Source organism: Medicago sativa, chromosome 2 (assembly GCF_051527215.1).
Source record: "Medicago sativa cultivar Bolivia chromosome 2, Bolivia_mono, whole genome shotgun sequence".
NCBI classification, from domain to species: domain Eukaryota; kingdom Viridiplantae; phylum Streptophyta; class Magnoliopsida; order Fabales; family Fabaceae; genus Medicago; species Medicago sativa.
In genome coordinates this window covers 61,856,751-61,874,975 of record NC_140750.1, presented here as the reverse complement: position 1 = coordinate 61,874,975, position 18,225 = coordinate 61,856,751, and the positions used below count along the sequence as shown (strand labels likewise).

Sequence of the window (18,225 nt, the reverse complement as noted above, 5' to 3'; positions counted from 1 at the left end):
TTACCTTAGATAGCTAGCTTTATACCTTATAAAATGATCAAATCTTGTTCTACTTATTACCGAAAAGAAAAAGTGGAAAACATGAATACAATTCTGAAATTTATTTTCGTTGTGTTCCTCTTTCTTTCCATATTTCTTGTTGCAGGGAGCTATAAAAGTATGCCATTATTTAACAAGAAGAAAACAATAGTACCATATATAAAAGAGTTAAGCAAGTTTTACTGTAACGACCTACTTCTATTAAAGCGATAAAACACATAAATATTCAAGAAGTAGACGTCACATCTTCAATAGTTCTTGAAACATGCATATAAAAACAATTCACAAAACGTCGCAGCGGATAAACAACATACATCTCCAAATAGCCATGTCATAAGCATCAAGATACATCATCCAATAAATCTCCAATCTCAACATAGATCAAAGCCCTACACTAATATTCCAAAAACAGATAACGGAGGAAAGCTCCCGCTATCCTCAAGCACTCACCAAACAAGCAACAAAGCTACTCCTGCACGACGTCTACCCATTCATACAAATAGGCAGGCGGTCAACCAAACGACCACTGGGAGTTAGCTTCACGTCATCAGCAAAATCAAATGAAAAGGCCCACCAATAAGGGATGGGTAGTCCGCTTTGAAAGCTCTGTAAACCATAAAATATTTATAAATGAATATAAGTTGATTATAAATTTTAGGGTGTTTCAGAAATCATACAATTAAAAATTAAGATACATTAAAAATGACCATACAATACTTGAACCGGTGCATAAATAAGTTTTCGCCTCTTCATGCATTGTTCCTACTTACTACATATAACTTTTCCATGGTTCAAGAACTTTTTTTCCTTTCCTATCATGAAAGGTTAAAAACAAAAGTTAAAGTTGGTCGTAAATTATGAAATCCTATGATTTACTTAAGAGACATTTGTAATGATTCTTAATTTAAGGAATTTTTTTTAGAAGTTTATTGGTGTTTTGTATTTTTAAAAAGTACCTCAGGATTTTGGATTCATCATAAAGATAGACTCTATAATCCCAATTCTTTTCGTTTATTATGGAAATCAAATTTCTAACAACGAGGTAAACTAATTTAACTTATATTTTTTTTTAAGAAAAACTAATTTAACTTATATCTCTCTTATTAAAGATTAAAAGTGTATTTTGAACCAACATAATATCATATATTCATGGAGGAATTGTTAACAAATCTATTAAGATTTTTTTTTTTTTGGTAGTGAACAAATCTATTAAGATTTTTTTTTGAAAAAACAAATCTATTAAGATTGATTACCCTAAATCATCCTAAGAAAGTCTAGACTTTTTTCATGTTTAAAAATGTTTTGTTCATTCTTATATGTATTATCCGGAAGTTATACCTCACACCCCTGCATTTATACCTTCACCCCGACATTTGACACAAACTACCAAATTTACCCTTTATATAAAATAAAACAATCACACTTTCACTTGTTCACCCCACATTTTAAAAAAAAAAACGATGGCCCTGGAGAGAAAAAAAACTACCAACAAACAGTGAGCCTTCTTTGCTGAACTCATCAATTATTGACCGTTCTCTCAATCGTTTCTTGTATTTGTTTTCTCTTAACCATTTTTGTGTTTGTTCCCTTAATTGTTTACCGGAATCATTCATTGAGGTTTGAGGTTTTATGGATTTGCCAAGGTTTTCTAGATTAGTGGGTTACCGGAACCGTTCACGTAATTGTGTTTTGGATTACCGGAATCGATCTCCGAATCATTGATTCCTGAAAAACGAATGTAAAACGCTTCAATCGATTCTTCTCGGAAAAGTCTCGTATTCATTCCGGAATCGTTGCGTGGAGATTTCTTGTTCATGCTTTTTTTTTTATTTTAACTCAAACTGTTTCAATAAGAGAGTTTAACTCTTGATGTTATTACTTCTGAAGTTCATTCGTTCCCTGCAAAAATTCAGTAAGCCTTTTTTTTATTTTTAAGTTTTTTCCAGAATTTGTGGTGTTATTGTTTGTCTTTTTTATTGTGTCCTTTGGTGCAGAGGAAATTTTTTACTCAGTGGTTCGTGTAGAGTTCTCCAATATAAATTTTAGAAAAGTATATATGAGTTTTCCGTAAATATTTTGGAAAAGAATAAATTAAATGAGAAACCTGAAGAGTTATCATGTGGGGGTGAACTAATTAAATGGGAAATGATAACAGTGATGGCGCAAAATCAATATGTAAAAAGGTTAAACAGCAACGAGGGCAAACTATGAATTTTCAAACATTTGTAGGGGTAAAAGTACATATGTCGGGGTATAGGGTAAGATTTCCGTATTATCCAACCCTATTTGCCGTTATGAAACTTCACTTGTCCATCGTTCAATATCAAAGATTCAATGATTACAATTCTATAATGCATTGCTTAGGAAAAGTAAGGTTGAATTAAAATACTTTGAAACCCATAACAAAAAGAGATCATTGTTGATTGTGTAAACTATAGCATTGGGTGCGTTTGTTTCAGCTTTAAAAAAAATAGATTTTGTGTCAAAAGAATCTAGAGGTTTTTCTTTAGAGATATTAAAAAAAATCGGAAGTTATTTGTGTTTGTCTACTATCCATAAAAATCCATTTTTTAAAAAAACTAAGTTCTAACATGTACATGTGTTATCTCCTTGTTGTTAAACAAAATAGATTTTAAGAAAAGCTAATCCTAATAGCTTTTCATTTTAGGGTCAAAATAGATTTTTTTTGATAAAATGATTTTTCTAAAAATCCTAAACAAACACTTAAAAATGAAAAAAGTGATTTTTTTAAGGGAAAAAATAGATTTTTTTTGAAAAAAATCTGAAACGAACGCACCCAGAAGGTACTAAAATGGAACTAAAACAATAAAAAATAAAAATACTAGATTATGAAATAATTTATCAAAAAAAAAAAGATAAAACAAAGCTTGTCATATTTTTACTCTTCTTCTTTTTCTTTTTTTATTTTTAAAAATTTACTCTTCTTCTTTTTCTTTTTTTATTTTTAAAAATACAAGTTCAAAGTCGCTAATAATAGAAAAGATGAATCTTCAAACAAACTCACATCATTCATGTTAATAGCATAGAATGTTATAATACATATGTCTACAAATATGACTATCTTCAATTCTCTAGAATAGTTATGTCTCCGAATCTACAACGTTGACGACGCAAAAGTCATTGATTGGATATACGATTAATCATATCTAATCTTTCAGTCAAAATAAAACAAATACCGCACTAAAACGGCAAATAAAAAACACACTGCACAAATACGGGAAATCAAAATAAAGATAGTGACAATGAAATCACAAACAAAGAAAAGAAAGAAACTGAAAAAATTTGCAAGGGTGATTTTAGATTGAAACTGACCCCAAACACTACAAAATCACCCCTTTTTAGTAGATCAAAAAGAAGAAAATTGGCGACGCATAGACTTTGGAAAAGAGTCTCTTAAACTGCAGTAATATAACTATAAACCATGTGAGCCGTCATAATATTCCTAAGGGCTTAGAAGCCCTCCAGAAGGGCTCTAAGACCTCCAGAAGGGCCCGGGCGTCCTTCTGAAGAGTCCCTGACCCCTGGCGCGCTTGCCTAGAGGCACCGCCCTACTAAGCTTCTAGAAATCTCTAGCAACCGCCTAATTAAAACCCCCTAAAACACACAAATACCCATGTTGCTTGGGAACCAAGCAACCGAAACCCAAGCCCACAGTAGGCTATAAATACTACTTTTGAGAGCATTCTCAGGGCATCTAATCATCAGTCTAAACCCTAGCATACGATTCTTAACCCTAGAATCCCTTACCGTACTTTTTGCAAGTACACCATGAAATAAATATAAATAAATATAAGTTGATTGTAAATTATGGGGTCTTTCATAAATCATGGAATTAAAAAGCAATATACGCATTCATTTTAAATAAACAAATTTATGAAAATAATAACGATCACACTGTTTCTTAAAAAAAAAAACAAGTGATCACACTTAGGGGTGGGAACAGGCCAGACCGTCCGACAGGGGCCTATGGCCTAGCCTATTTAAAGCCTAGCTCGGCCCAGCTCGTTTATTAACAAGGTCAGGCTCAAGCTTTTTATAAAGCCTATTTAATTAAATAGGCCAAGCTAAGGCTTACAAAAAAGCCTATTAAGCCCGTCGGGCCGGCCTATTAAGCTTTTTATGTATAATATATCTTCCATTATTGATATCGTTGAAGTTTTTTTCTCATAAACTCAAGCCTTCATGTGATTGGTTATTTAGTAGTAGATATATTGGTGTGATTAGACCTTTGTAAGATTTCATTATTTAGTAGCACATATATTCATGTGCTTTAGGCCTTCGTAAATTTTGGCCTATTTAGTAGTAGACTTACATGTGTTGCTAGACTTTAGTGTAAAATAGGCTTTTAAATAGGCTTTCGGGCTTCATCAGGCCTTTAAATAGGCCAGACCAGGCCTCGAAATTGAGCCTATGACGGGTAATAGGCCAGGCTCAGGCCTATAATTTTTGAAGTAAGCCAGGCTTGGGCCTTACAAAGCCCGGCCCGGCCTAGCCTATTTCCACCCCTAATCACACTATACTTTGAATTTGTGCATAAATACGTTTTCACCTATTCATGCATTACTCGTACTTATAACTTTTCAATGGATCAAGAACATTTTTCCCATTCCTATTATGAAAGGTTAAAAATTATTCAAAGTTGGTTAAAATTTTTGAGTCTGATTTACGTAAAAGACATTTATTAATAATTTTTACATTAGGAAGAGTTTTTTCACAAGTTTTAAAGGCGATTATCTTTTTTAATCATTGTAGGATATTGCTAACTTTAAACCTTATAAAATGATCAAATCTTGTTCTACTTATTACCGAAAAGAAAAAGTGGAAAACATGAATACAATTTTGAAATTTATTTTCGTTGTGTTCCTCTTTCTTTCCATATTTCTTGTTGCAGGGAGCTATAAAAGTATGCCATTATTTAACCTTCAAATTCTCTTGTTTACTTCGGTTTTATTTGGAATCCCTTTTCTCATTTTAGTAACATTTGTTTATTCTCTTTTTTATTGCAGGTTTTGGTCCATGTCATTATCAGGAAGATTGTAAAAAGTATGAGTATTCTGAAACTTGTACTATGGTGTGTGTTCTGTTTGAATGTGAATGTCGGGAAAATTAATGATTGAATGAGTTATTCCCCTTGAATTAGAAACTACAACTATCTCTCTTTTGTGAGCCGTCATAAACTTTAGTTTTTTTTCTCCTTCATCAAAGAGGGGTGATATAGGGTCAATCATTGACAACAAATCACCCTTCTAAATCGTTTTCTGTTTCGTGATTTCGTCGTCTTAGTGCGACATTGTTTTGTTCGTCGTCTTTGTGCGGTATTGTTTGTCTTTCTCGTCTTGTTATGGTGTTTTTTATGTTCTGATTGTTAGATCAGCTTCAATCGAGTGCAAATTCAATCAATGACTTTGGCGACGTGAACTTTGCAAATCCGAAGACATAGGTATTCTGGAGACTTGAATATAATCATGTTTGTAGGTTATTGTACTTTGTCGTTGAATGTTATTACCATGGATGTTGTGACTTTGTTTGTTGATTCATCATTTGTGTTTTTAGAGAATTTTTATTGTATTGATGTCATCTATCAATTTGAATGAATATTGTTTATTTTTGGTCAAAAAAATTCCCTTCCGCTAGAATTTGTAAGTTGTAAATTAATTTTTTTATTTATTTCCTTTTTTTAATTTCATGGACCTTGCAGTTATGACTTATAAACTCTAAAAAAATGATAACGAAATGAGGTAAAAAAAGTATTATCTAGATAGAATTGATTTGAGTATATTTTTTTCTCTGACAAAATTGAATATGATTTTAACCGAATAAAATTGGTTCCAATAACGTAGTTTTTATTATAAAATTATAATAAATAGAGTGGTTGTTGCAAACTGTAGAAAATAATACTACTATTGGTGATAATATGATAATTTGATTATGAAGATAAGGATATATTTCAACACCCCTCCTCAAGTTGGTGTATAAATATCAATCATGTCCAACTTCCTAATCAAGTATTCAAATGTTGTTCTTCCCAAACTCTTGGTTAATATGTATGTTGTATGTTGATTGGAAAGTAACAAATGGCAAGCAGAGAATACCAACATCTATCTTCTCTTTGATTTAATGGCGATCAATCTCAATATGCTTTGTACGAGTATGTTGAACAGAATTGTGAGCTATGCTTATACCGGCCTTGTTACAATATAATTTCAATGGAAGTTCTACCACTATCTTAAGTTCCTTCAAGACACTAAGAACCCACATACCTTAACAAATTCCTTGAGCTATTGCTCTAAACTCTGCATCAGCACTACTTCTTGCAACTACTCCTTGTTTATTACTTCTCCAAGTCACTAGGTTCCCCCACACATATGTGCAATAACCTGAAGTTGACTTTCTATCTGTAATAGACCTTGCCCAATGTGCATCAGTGAATATTGCCACATTTTTATCATTGGTCTTCTTGAAGAATAAACCTTTTCCAGGAGTTGCTTTCAAGTATCTCAAGATTATGTGCACAACTTCAATAAGGTCGTTCCTAGAGTTTTACGATCCTTATGCATGATATGAGAAATGGGCCCCTTATATAATACATCGTAAATGTTTTTTTAGACAACATCTAAAAATAAATCAAATACTCTATAGACACCAAAACAAAATAAAATACCATAGAAGTAGAGAACAATAGCACATGCGAAGTAGATTGAAATTTTAGCACCCCAAAATATCGTATGTCAAATGCAGCTATTGATAAAAAAAAACAACAAAAGAAAAAAGCTGACGTGTTTCATATAATTTTTTTTCCGTAGTGATCTCACATCGGTTTCATAATGATGAATGTGTTTCACATGATCTTGCATTATCAAATTCAATTATGCAATTCTTTCAATCAATTCAAGAAATTTGACATTACTATATTGATATAATTTATATTTTTGGAGTCTTTGAAAGACAAGATTAAGATTAATTTCTCTAGTAGGCCAATTTTCAACTAAAATAGAATTTGTTTTGTTATGAAAATTATCCCAATTTGTTGGATAATAAATATCATCGATATTTTTGATATTAGTGAAACACATTATTAGAAATTAAAGGGCCCAAAAAAATATCACCAATTTCTTTGATAATAAATTTTTGAGTATATTATTAAGAACAACCAAAATTTTTTTTATAGGAGGGTGTATATAAAAAAATTTGTGCTAGGTGGGGTATATATGGGAAATTGCGTCAAAAGGGCAAAAAAATCAAGAAATTTCAGCTCAGTCCTTCAACATGTCAATGTTTGAGGCATTTTCAAAGAATTTTACTATATATACACCCCAAAAACCAAATATTTCTATATACACCCCCCACCTTAAATTTTTTTTTGGACCTTCTACCGACATGGGTCCTAGGTCGTTACACTCCCGGCCTATGCTGTAACGCCCACTTTGATATTTAATTATTTTTATTAAGTTAGAATCTATTTATGTGATTTATTTTAAATATGTGAGGTGTTGGTATTTTATTAAGTGGCTTTATTCTATTATTTATTAGAATATGAGAATTATTAGAATAAGTAGATTTGGGGGTTAGAATAGAAAGAAGACAGAGTTATTGGGCCTAAACATATTTAGGAAGAGTATTTAGTATTATAAATAAGGAAGCTTAGGTTAGAAAGAGTTTTTACGTTAAACCGCTTTTTAGAGAAAGAGGAAAAAGAGGAGAACTCAGAGAGAGAGAACCCTAGGAACGAAGAACGCTGCTTTTGATTTCAGAAAAACAATCTAAGGTAAGGGTGAGACCAGTGGCGGAGCCAGACAAAAAATTATGGGGTGGCCGCAATCAAAATAAACTAAAATATATAATTCATATAATATACAATATGACCCATTTCGGTTTTGTTCATACATACTAGTTTAATTTCAATACTGTAATATCATTCAAATTACATGGTTTCAATGTTTCATTCATACTAGTTTAATTTCAAGTCCTGTTACATTTTACTACTAACTAGCAAATCAAGTGATTTGTAACTAACTAGCAACAGCCATGATTTGTAACTATTTCCAAAATCAAATAACAATTTCGATTCCAACAGCCATGATTTGTAACTATTTCCAAAATCAAATAACTATCATTTTTTACTAGGGTTATGGAAAATTGAATGTGAAACCAAATAAAAAACCAAATTCAACACCAAATAAGACAGTAGGATTCGAAAAATCAAAGTTAAAAAATGAAATCAGTATGATTTTCACTTACAACAGTCAATTAGGGTTTGTGCCTTTGTGGAAAGACGGAGTCGGAGAAAGACGAAATTGATACTGAGTTGAGAGAAGTGTGAGTGATGGAAGGATCAGAAAAAGGAAGTGCCTTTGTGGAGGAAGTGTTGAACGTCCATGGCTGAGGAGGGAGAGTGAAACGCGTTTTCTTTGTTTTTCGCTAGAGAGAAGAAGGAAAGAACATACGCTTCACTTCAGAAAAAAAAAATGTGAGAATGGGCCACTTGTAATTTTCATTTTGAGTCAGGGATAGTGCAGTAATTTCCTGTATATAAAAAAAATTAAATAAAAAAAGAATGGGGTGGCTGTGGCCTCCCCATGTCCTTGAGTGGCTCCGCCACTCGGTGAGACTAGTCTGTGAATCATTAGATTGCATCTAACATGCTTTAGGATGAGTTTGTAAGGGGGGAGTTTCTATTCATCATGAGGTTGTATGAACATATGGGTAGTGAAGGGTTGTTAATTTTATTGTTTTCTTATTCCCTTTGATGAATCTATGATTAAATTGTGTTCTTTTGTGCTGCTATAATTATTATTTTGATATTTTAATAGTTATACTTGAATTTTGTGTGCCTGTCCATCCTTTATGATTATCTGCTTTAATTTTGAATATGGATCAGTAAGAGCTTGTGATCGGTTTTAGCACATCAATTTGTCTGCATGAGCCTTCGTTGTTTTCAATAACAGAATTCAATTTTTAATTCGAAAAACATTATGTAGCTATTATTTGTTTTATTCATATTCATTCGAAAAACATTACGTGACCTTTATGAATTGTTTCGATTTACGTGATCTTTGTTATTTACTGGATATTGTATTTGATTAGTGGTATTCAATGGCTTTACTCATATGTATATATTTTTGAACTAGAATTGTGATACTAGATATCATGTTTAAACTTTTGAACCGAAATACGTTATTCTAAGGTATGAGGACATAGCTATAGGCATAGGCTAGGCCAAAGGGGTATATGTATAAGGATTAGGATACTTAGTCACCATCGAAATTTATATGTATAAGCCCGAAGTGTCTGACAATATAATGCTTTGTTATTAAGGTTAACCTTATGATAAGTTGAATGTCCTTTGATGCACTACAAACATACTAATAGGGTATAAATTTAATATGCTTATCCTTTTCCATTTTTACGTGTTTAGTGAATGATGCATCTATGATGTTGGAAATCCCTATCTAGAATATTATCTTCTAAATTAATTAGGTAGAAAAAAATAATTATATTAAGGAAAAGATAGTGTTGTAAAGCCTCTGGCATGTTGAAGAAATATATATATATATATATATATATATATATATATATATATATATATAGTTACTGAAAATGATGATTAGAACACCAAAATGATATCTTAATGGCTGAAGCATAGATTTTATCGTGGCTAAATAATAGATTATGAATGATGAATCTAGGTGATGAGATATTAATTGATGAGCAAAGAATAATTATTTGATGATATATAATTAATGTTTTATTTAACGATGTGTAAATAATAAAATAATTGACCATGTGTTATATAAAGATGTGTTATTTGAAGATGTGTGATTTAAAGATGGGTTATATAAAGATGTGATCTTGTTATTTATTGATGGCGATTTTCGCAAGTGTACGAAATCGTTCAAGTAGTAAAATAAAACGGTAAGACCGAGTGTCGAACTCAAGGATTGCGTTATACTATTGAATCGTATTTTAAGACTTAATTGAACAAAAGGTTACGGAGTTTGTTTGTAGTGCAATAATTGAAATTGAACAATATCGAGATGGTTCAAATTAATAAAGAGAAAAGTGTTGGAGATGAGTTTTACTAGATGACTTATTTCATGTTATTAACCTAATTCTCATTATTGAATTGACTCACCTAATTGCTACCGAATCCTCTATAAAATTCGTGCCCTAATTCCTTAGTGACAGAAACGTTGACTCTAAAATAAACACCTAATTCCTTAGTGAATTTTAAGATTAGAATCAAGCATGAACGAACAAGGATTCATAATTGGTTCCAAGGGTTTGTATCTATTCCTAGATTACAAAGGCAAAGATTTCTTATCTCAAGCATTTATAAATTCCACTTCCGTATCACAATATAAACCGTAATTCAATTTATAGATGGCCAATCAATAAAAGCATTAAGAACAGAGATAAGAGAAGCAATTCAATGAAATTCATCAATAAATAAAATTAGGTCAAATAACAATCATGTTCATCTAGGGTTACTCATCTCCAACAATGGAGGATTTAGTTACACATAGCAGCTAAACAAAAAGAAAGAGTGAAAGAGAGATTACAAGAACAATTCATGAACTCTTCTTGATGAATCTCCTCCAATAGTGCTCCAAAATCCCTTTCCTTGAGTTTCTATGTCTTTTTATCTCCAACTAGTTACAAACCCGTGCTTCGCACGGGGTTCAGTAACGTATTTGACAAAATATTATATTGGAAGGATAGATTGTGAAATGACAGATAATTATAAACCATAAGACAATATTTAGAGTACTCTTGCATTACGGATTACAAAATTAAATCTTTAAAATGGTTTGATCACAAGTAACAAATGAAAACATATTTTGTCAGCGGTAGAAACACTTTTCCAGTAATAATTGATATCTATCTATAAACCAATGAAAACCCTATTACCAAAGCTGCCTGATTTATATCATTTTGACTTTCAGCTTCAACATATATAAATCATTTCACATGATCTACAGCAAATACAGTAACTGCAATTTAGTATCCAGTTCTTTCAGGCGAACAAACTTCTGCATCAGATAGATAACTGAAAGCCTCTCTACCTAATTTATATCATTTTGTGTTTTAGCTTCAACGTATATAAATCTTTTCACATTATCTACAGCAAAGGCTAGGGATGTCAATGGATACCCATGGGTACGGATAATATGATACCCGTCCCCGCCCCGTTGGATAAGTATGATACCCGTGCCCGCCCCGTATCCTCGTGGGTACTCACTATACCGGTACCCGTGGGTATTGAGGTATCCATGGGTACCCATGGAGTTTTGAATTTATTTATTTTTTGGTACAAATAATAACTTTTTTTAATTACCAAAAAACTTCAACTTTTAAACATCCATACATAATCCACTCAAATTTCATTAATCATACATAATTCATAGAAAATTCATGATTCTTATATAATCTATATGTTTTATGATGTGAATGAAGTAGAAATGGTGAACTTAATAAGATGAATTAAAAAAAATTAAAATAAAAATAGGTTATTATTGAGGATTTTTAGGTGGGCGGTAAAATTTTCTTCAATAAGGTACCAACTTTAAGTAATAAGATATGATATATAAAGATATATTAATAATTTACTTAATTTATTATCGGGTATGGGTACCCATAGGTATGGATACAATCCAATCCGTGTCTATGTCCATATAATAATGGGTAGTCAAATACCCGTTTATTATACCCGTGGATACCAGTTTAGCTACCCGCTCCATACCCGTGACGGATTTTACCCACGGGTACCCATGGGCATGGGTATTTTTGCCACCCCTAGCAAAGGCAGATATTAACTGCAATTTAGTACCACGTATATAAATCCTTTCACATGATCTACAACAAAGGTAGATAGTAACTGCAATTTAGTATCCATTCCTTTCAGGTGAACAAACTTCTGAATCAGACAGATAGTTGAATGTCTCTCTACTTGATTTATATCATTTTGCCTTTCATTTTCAACGTATATAAATCATTTCACATGATCTACAGCAAAGGCAGATATTAACTGCAATTTAGTATCGAATCCTTTCATGTGAATTATACGCACTTTTAAAAACTTGTTTTAAAGGAGAGATGTTCAAATTACGGAATATTACCATTCTTAGTAAATTTGAGAATGAAGTTCGCATAATCCAAATATTTGTGATGCATGGTTTAAGGCATGGGGTTCAGTAACGTATTTTGTAAAAAAATTGTTCAGAAGGAAAAATGAACAAATTAATGAATATTGCACAAAAATTAAAAAACTTTATCAAAATATTTATGAAAGCTTTATCAAGAGCAGGAAAACAACATAAATTACATAATAGTTAAAATTATAAAAGTGAGCGCTACTGTCATAGAGTTACCAAAAAGGGATTAACACCAATATTTACATGACACAAAATGAACGAAAGAAACACATTAAACTCTTTAGCGTCTTGTGTAGGAACTTGGTTATTAATATTTTGACCGTTAAAAAATAAAAAATCTCTTTGACATCAAAAAAGTAATATCAACTGAGCAATATTCAGTCTCTTCACATATGTTTAGTAATATTCAGTCTGAAAGATTACATTGAAAGGATAGATGGTAAAATGACGGATAATTGTGAATCATTATAATATGTCAAAATATAAACCTTAAAAACCATGAACCATCAACTTAGTTTTAAATAGTTAAAAATAAAAAATCGTAAAATAGTTAAAAGTTTTTAAAAATATAAAAATTGGAATATAGTTAAAAAAATTGATGAGGTAGCACTCAACCAAGCAACACTAAAAAAATTACATGCATTAGCGTAACAAAAAAACAGACAGACGGACATAAAATATTACTCTAAACGTTAATGTGTGTATATATTCGCGAGGTTGAAGAAAGGAGATAAAAATATTTGGGATCATTAAATGACATCGTGAATAAAAATATTTGTGAGATTGTGATGATTAAACGATATTGAAATTAAATATATAAGTGATAAAAAGATAATAAAATTCCTTTGAAAAAAAGGTAATAAAATTAAATGGAATCTCCTTAAAAAATTAATGGAACGGTTAAAAAAAAGTTAAATGGAAGAAAAAAACATAATGAAATATAATATTAAAAAAAAAAGAAAAAGTTCCCGGCGTGAGTTGAAAAGAGGTGCTTGTGAAATAAATTGTCGAGAAGTAGTTTTTTAAAGTAACATTCAACAGCTTTTGGTCAAAGCTCATTCCATTCAATTTTATGCGTTCAAAAAAAGTACTTTTTTTAGTAAGTAATTAATTGATATTGTATTCGGCCTAACTTCTCCTTAAAAATGTAGAGAAGTTTGAAAAAAGTCGGGTCAAACGATACCTTAATCTCCCACAAAGGCAATGTAGAAGCAATTGAATTTGGGAGAAAAAATTGAAAAATAGTTAAAAATATAAAAATTGGAAAATAATTAAATGTTATTAAAAATATAAAAATAAGAAAATAATTAAAAAAATTGGTTAGGGGCAAAAATGGAAATTCATAGGCCAAACCTTAAAAAAAAAAAAAAAAACTGGTCGAGAAGTAGTTTTTTAAAGTAACATTCAACAGCTTCTGGTCAAAGCTCATTCCATTCAATTTTATGCGTTCAAAAAAAGTACTTTTTTTAGTAAGTACTTAATTGATATTGTATTCGGCCTAACTTCTCCTTAAAAATGTAGAGAAGTTTGAAAAAAGTCGGGTCAAACGATACCTTAATCTTCCACAACGGCAATGTAGAAGCAATTGAATTTGGGAGGAAAAATTGAAAAATAGTTAAAAATATAAAAATTGGAAAATAATTAAATGTTATTAAAAATATAAAAATAAGAAAATAATTAAAAAAATTGGTTAGGGGCAAAAATGGAAATTCATAAGCCAAACCTTAAAAAAAAAAAACCACTTCCAATAATTGAATTACCAAAATGCCCCTCATAGGGGCAAATTGGTAATTTCAAGGGGCATTTCCTTTCTTATATATATAAGTAGAAAACGTGAACTCCTCATTCAGAAACACCTCTTTTATATCTATAAGAAGCTAAAAATCAGCCCCCGAGTGCCCAAAATCGGCCCCCGAAGGCCGAAAATTCGCGTTCTGGAACAGCCAAATCGGCGCCCGAACCAGGAGGGTCGGGGCCCGATTTTTCCAGTAAGTGGATGCCTTCCTGCTGCTTGGAAATCGGCGCCCGATCTCAATAAATCGGGGCCCGATTTTGACTTTCGCTGGCAGCCTGAAATCTTCATTTTTAAGTGCTTTTAGCTTCCTAATCTTGATGAATAACCCTAAAAATTACATGGAAAGTGTCTACAAACATAGTAATGACATAATGTCATCACAACCCCAAACTTGCATCGTTGCTTGTCCTCAAGGAACACACCAAAAATGAAAAATAACAGTAAAGTAACACTTACTCCACCAAGGGTCATGTCAAAAGTTCACTCCTTAGTTAGCAATTGATGAGCTAACTTGCTTGGCAACACATCCAATCCACAACTTCTCGCAACAATATTGAAACAAGGTTCACACAGTCGACATGCAAACTACTATATTACCAAGACTTGAAAAGTTTTTAAGCATCAATCAAAGTCGATATCATGCACACACTTTTAAGGACTTTTTCGGTTATAACGGGGCTTAGGTTTGAGGTGGGATAATTTGGAAAGTAGGCTTAAGAAAAATGACTTGGAGTTAAGCATCATCCTACGGTTCTAAAAATTAAAAACAATACCACAACAAAATTCAGGGACTAGAGATCATTAACATTGAATAATAAAAAACTGATCACTTGTTGTCTTTATGCATATATACTTTTTTTTTTTGAGCTGAATTTTTAACGTTTCAGCTTATTTTTGACATGTTTTTTCTCTTTTTTTTTTTTTTTTTATAAGACAGCACAAAATGATCTTCAATTCTCTAGTACCCCTTCAAAAACTTGATGGCGATTTTCGCAAGTGTACGAAATCGTTCCAGTAGTAAAATAAAACGGTAAGACCGAGTGTCGAACTCAAGGATTGCGTTATACTATTGAATCGTATTTTAAGACTTAATTGAACAAAAGGTTACGGAGTTTGTTTGTAGTGCAATAATTGAAATTGAACAATATCGAGATGGTTCAAATTAATAAAGAGAAAAGTGTTGGAGATGAGTTTTACTAGATGACTTATTTCATGTTATTAACCTAATTCTCATTATTGAATTGACTCACCTAATTGCTACCGAATCCTCTATAAAATTCGTGCCCTAGTTCCTTAGTGACAGAAACGTTGACTCTAAAATAAACACCTAATTCCTTAGTGAATTTTAAGATTAGAATCAAGCATGAACGAACAAGGATTCATAATTGGTTCCAAGGGTTTGTATCTATTCCTAGATTACAAAGGCAAAGATTTCTTATCTCAAGCATTTATAAATTCCACTTCCGTATCACAATATAAACCGTAATTCAATTTATAGATGGCCAATCAATAAAAGCATTAAGAACAGAGATAAGAGAAGCAATTCAATGAAATTCATCAATAAATAAAATTAGGTCAAATAACAATCATGTTCATCTAGGGTTACTCATCTCCAACAATGGAGGATTTAGTTACACATAGCAGCTAAACAAAAAGAAAGAGTGAAAGAGAGATTACAAGAACAATTCATGAACTCTTCTTGATGAATCTCCTCCAATAGTGCTCCAAAATCCCTTTCCTTGAGTTTCTATGTCGTTTTATCTCCAAAAACGTGAACTCCTCATTCAGAAACACCTCTTTTATATTTATAAGAAGCTAAAAATCGGCCCCCGAGTGCCCAAAATCGGCCCCCGAAGGCCGAAAATTCGCGTTCTGGAACAGCCAAATCGGCGCTCGAACCAGGAGGGTCGGGGCCCGATTTTTCCAGTAAGTGGATGCCTTCCTGCTGCTTGGAAATCGGCGCCCGAACTCAATAAATCGGGGCCCGATTTTGACTTTCGCTGGCAGCCTGAAATCTTCATTTTTAAGTGCTTTTAGCTTCCTAATCTTGATGAATAACCCTAAAAATTACATGGAAAGTGTCTACAAACATAGTAATGACATAATGTCATCACAACCCCAAACTTGCATCGTTGCTTGTCCTCAAGGAACACACCAAAAATGAAAAATAACAGTAAAGTAACACTTACTCCACCAAGGGTCATGTCAAAAGTTCACTCCTTAGTTAGCAATTGATGAGCTAACTTGCTTGGCAACACATCCAATCCACAACTTCTCGCAACAATATTGAAACAAGGTTCACACAGTCGACATGCAAACTACTATATTACCAAGACTTGAAAAGTTTCTAAGCATCAATCAAAGTCGATATCATGCACACACTTTTAAGGACTTTTTCGGTTATAACGGGGCTTAGGTTTGAGGTGGGATAATTTGGAAAGTAGGCTTAAGAAAAATGACTTGGAGTTAAGCATCATCCTACGGTTCTAAAAATTAAAAACAATACCACAACAAAATTCAGGGACTAGAGATCATTAACATTGAATAATAAAAAACTGATCACTTGTTGTCTTTATGCATATATACTTTTTTTTTGAGCTGAATTTTTAACGTTTCAGCTTATTTTTGACATGCTTTTTCTCTTTTTTTTTTTTTTATTAGACAGCACAAAATGATCTTCAATTCTCTAGTACCCCTACCCCAAACTTAGAGTGTTGCTAGTTCCATGAGCAACCCCAAACTTGAATTTTTGTAACATTGAAACACACATTATGCCTAACTCCAAAATTATTGGGACAATCCTATGGTCTCTAGGCTTGTAATGTGGTTCGTCACCGAAACAAGGGGTCTAATCCTAATGGCTCAACTTGGCTTAAACAAAGGAATAATTCAATATAAACTCAGGTTGGCTTCAAAGGCTCAAGGTACAAGCAATTTGCCTTAGTGTGCACATAATATAACCAATCAATAGCAGAGAAAAATTGAAAGCCCTAGAAATAGCATTCACATGGAAACACTCATATTTGTAAAAATTGAAAAATAAAATTTGGCAATGACCTTACAAGTTGAGGTTTCTGGAAGTTGTGGCTACCTAAGCATTCCGTCCGGCCGTACACTTCCCATTGAAAGATCCAATCAAGCAACCACCTCCTTTGAACTTTTGACAAACCATTGGCAGAATCTTTGTTACTAAACTGGTACATTTCAAGAAAAGTGAGTTCATCAGTAATAAAAAAACGCAGATGCATCACAAAATAGGGGACTAAACCATAAGTACCAAGACACTACTCAAGTTCTACTCCATACTACAGTTCATACTAATGAAAATAAAAAAACAAAACAAAAACAAATACTGAAAACGATAAAAATAGTAAATATCTGGGCTAGACAAGGTGCCCAAATCACTGATGTGCTCCGGATGACCCTCCTGGTCCTGAAGGTGGAAATGGATAGTAGAGAGGCTGTGAGTCTGCACCCGGATTCCTCTCAGCTTGAATCCTAAAGTACTCCGTTCTAATTCGCTCCTCTGCTCTGAGTCCCCGCCGCCTCTCCTCAGCTAAATAGTTCTCCATCTCAAGTGGACTAGCAAACCTGTCATAAGCATTAGTCCTTGCATTAGCATCCTGACGGTAGAGCTCAGCTGCCTCATAGAAGGGCTGAGGGAATGCTGGTGGGGGCATCCTATCTCGAGAAGAAATGTCCTGAGCCCAGTTGGCCATGGCATATGTATACTCCATGAAATAGGGTGGAAGACCCTGCTGCTGTATCTGAGGTGGTGGCACTTGTGGTGGAGGCACCTGTGGGATGTGATCTTGTTCCATAGCCTGATGCTCGTCTACCTCCCTAAGCTTCCGATCATAGTTCTCCTGCTCTCTCTCAAAACCTTCTAGCACAGAGTCTGATATAGGCCTCAGAGACTTCACATATACATCAGTGGGTTCAACTGGAACCTGAGCTTCCTGACACAATCTGTTAATCAAACAACAATGCCCCAAAGTATTTTTATCAGTACCAATTAGATTCCGCAAACTATCAATCATCAACTGAGCAACATCTATCTCTTCATCAGCTATCAATGCCAACAAAATAATCACCCGGTCTCTTAACATCTCAGCTGTCGACGAAGTTTGCTCAATGACCGTCAAAATAAATGACGCCCATGCCTTGTACTCCGGTAGCAAATCGACAGTGTTAATCCTCTGAGGTTTATCCAAACTT

At 32.8% G+C, this 18,225-nt stretch overlaps 2 long non-coding RNA genes across 2 annotated transcripts; one reads left to right on the top strand and one right to left on the bottom strand.

The window, feature by feature from the left end:
* Positions 1–26: 26 nt before the first annotated feature.
* On the bottom strand, positions 27–3,335 carry LOC146949442 (uncharacterized). The gene is made up of 2 exons (XR_015027261.1): positions 752–3,335; positions 27–645 (listed from the first exon to the last, which is right to left on the bottom strand). It is a non-coding gene; the product is annotated as an uncharacterized LOC146949442 (long non-coding RNA).
* Positions 3,336–4,687: 1,352 nt separating this feature from the next.
* Positions 4,688–5,746, top strand: LOC146949441 (uncharacterized). Its single transcript, XR_015027260.1, has 2 exons — positions 4,688–4,963; positions 5,067–5,746. It is a non-coding gene; the product is annotated as an uncharacterized LOC146949441 (long non-coding RNA).
* Positions 5,747–18,225: the final 12,479 nt, after the last annotated feature.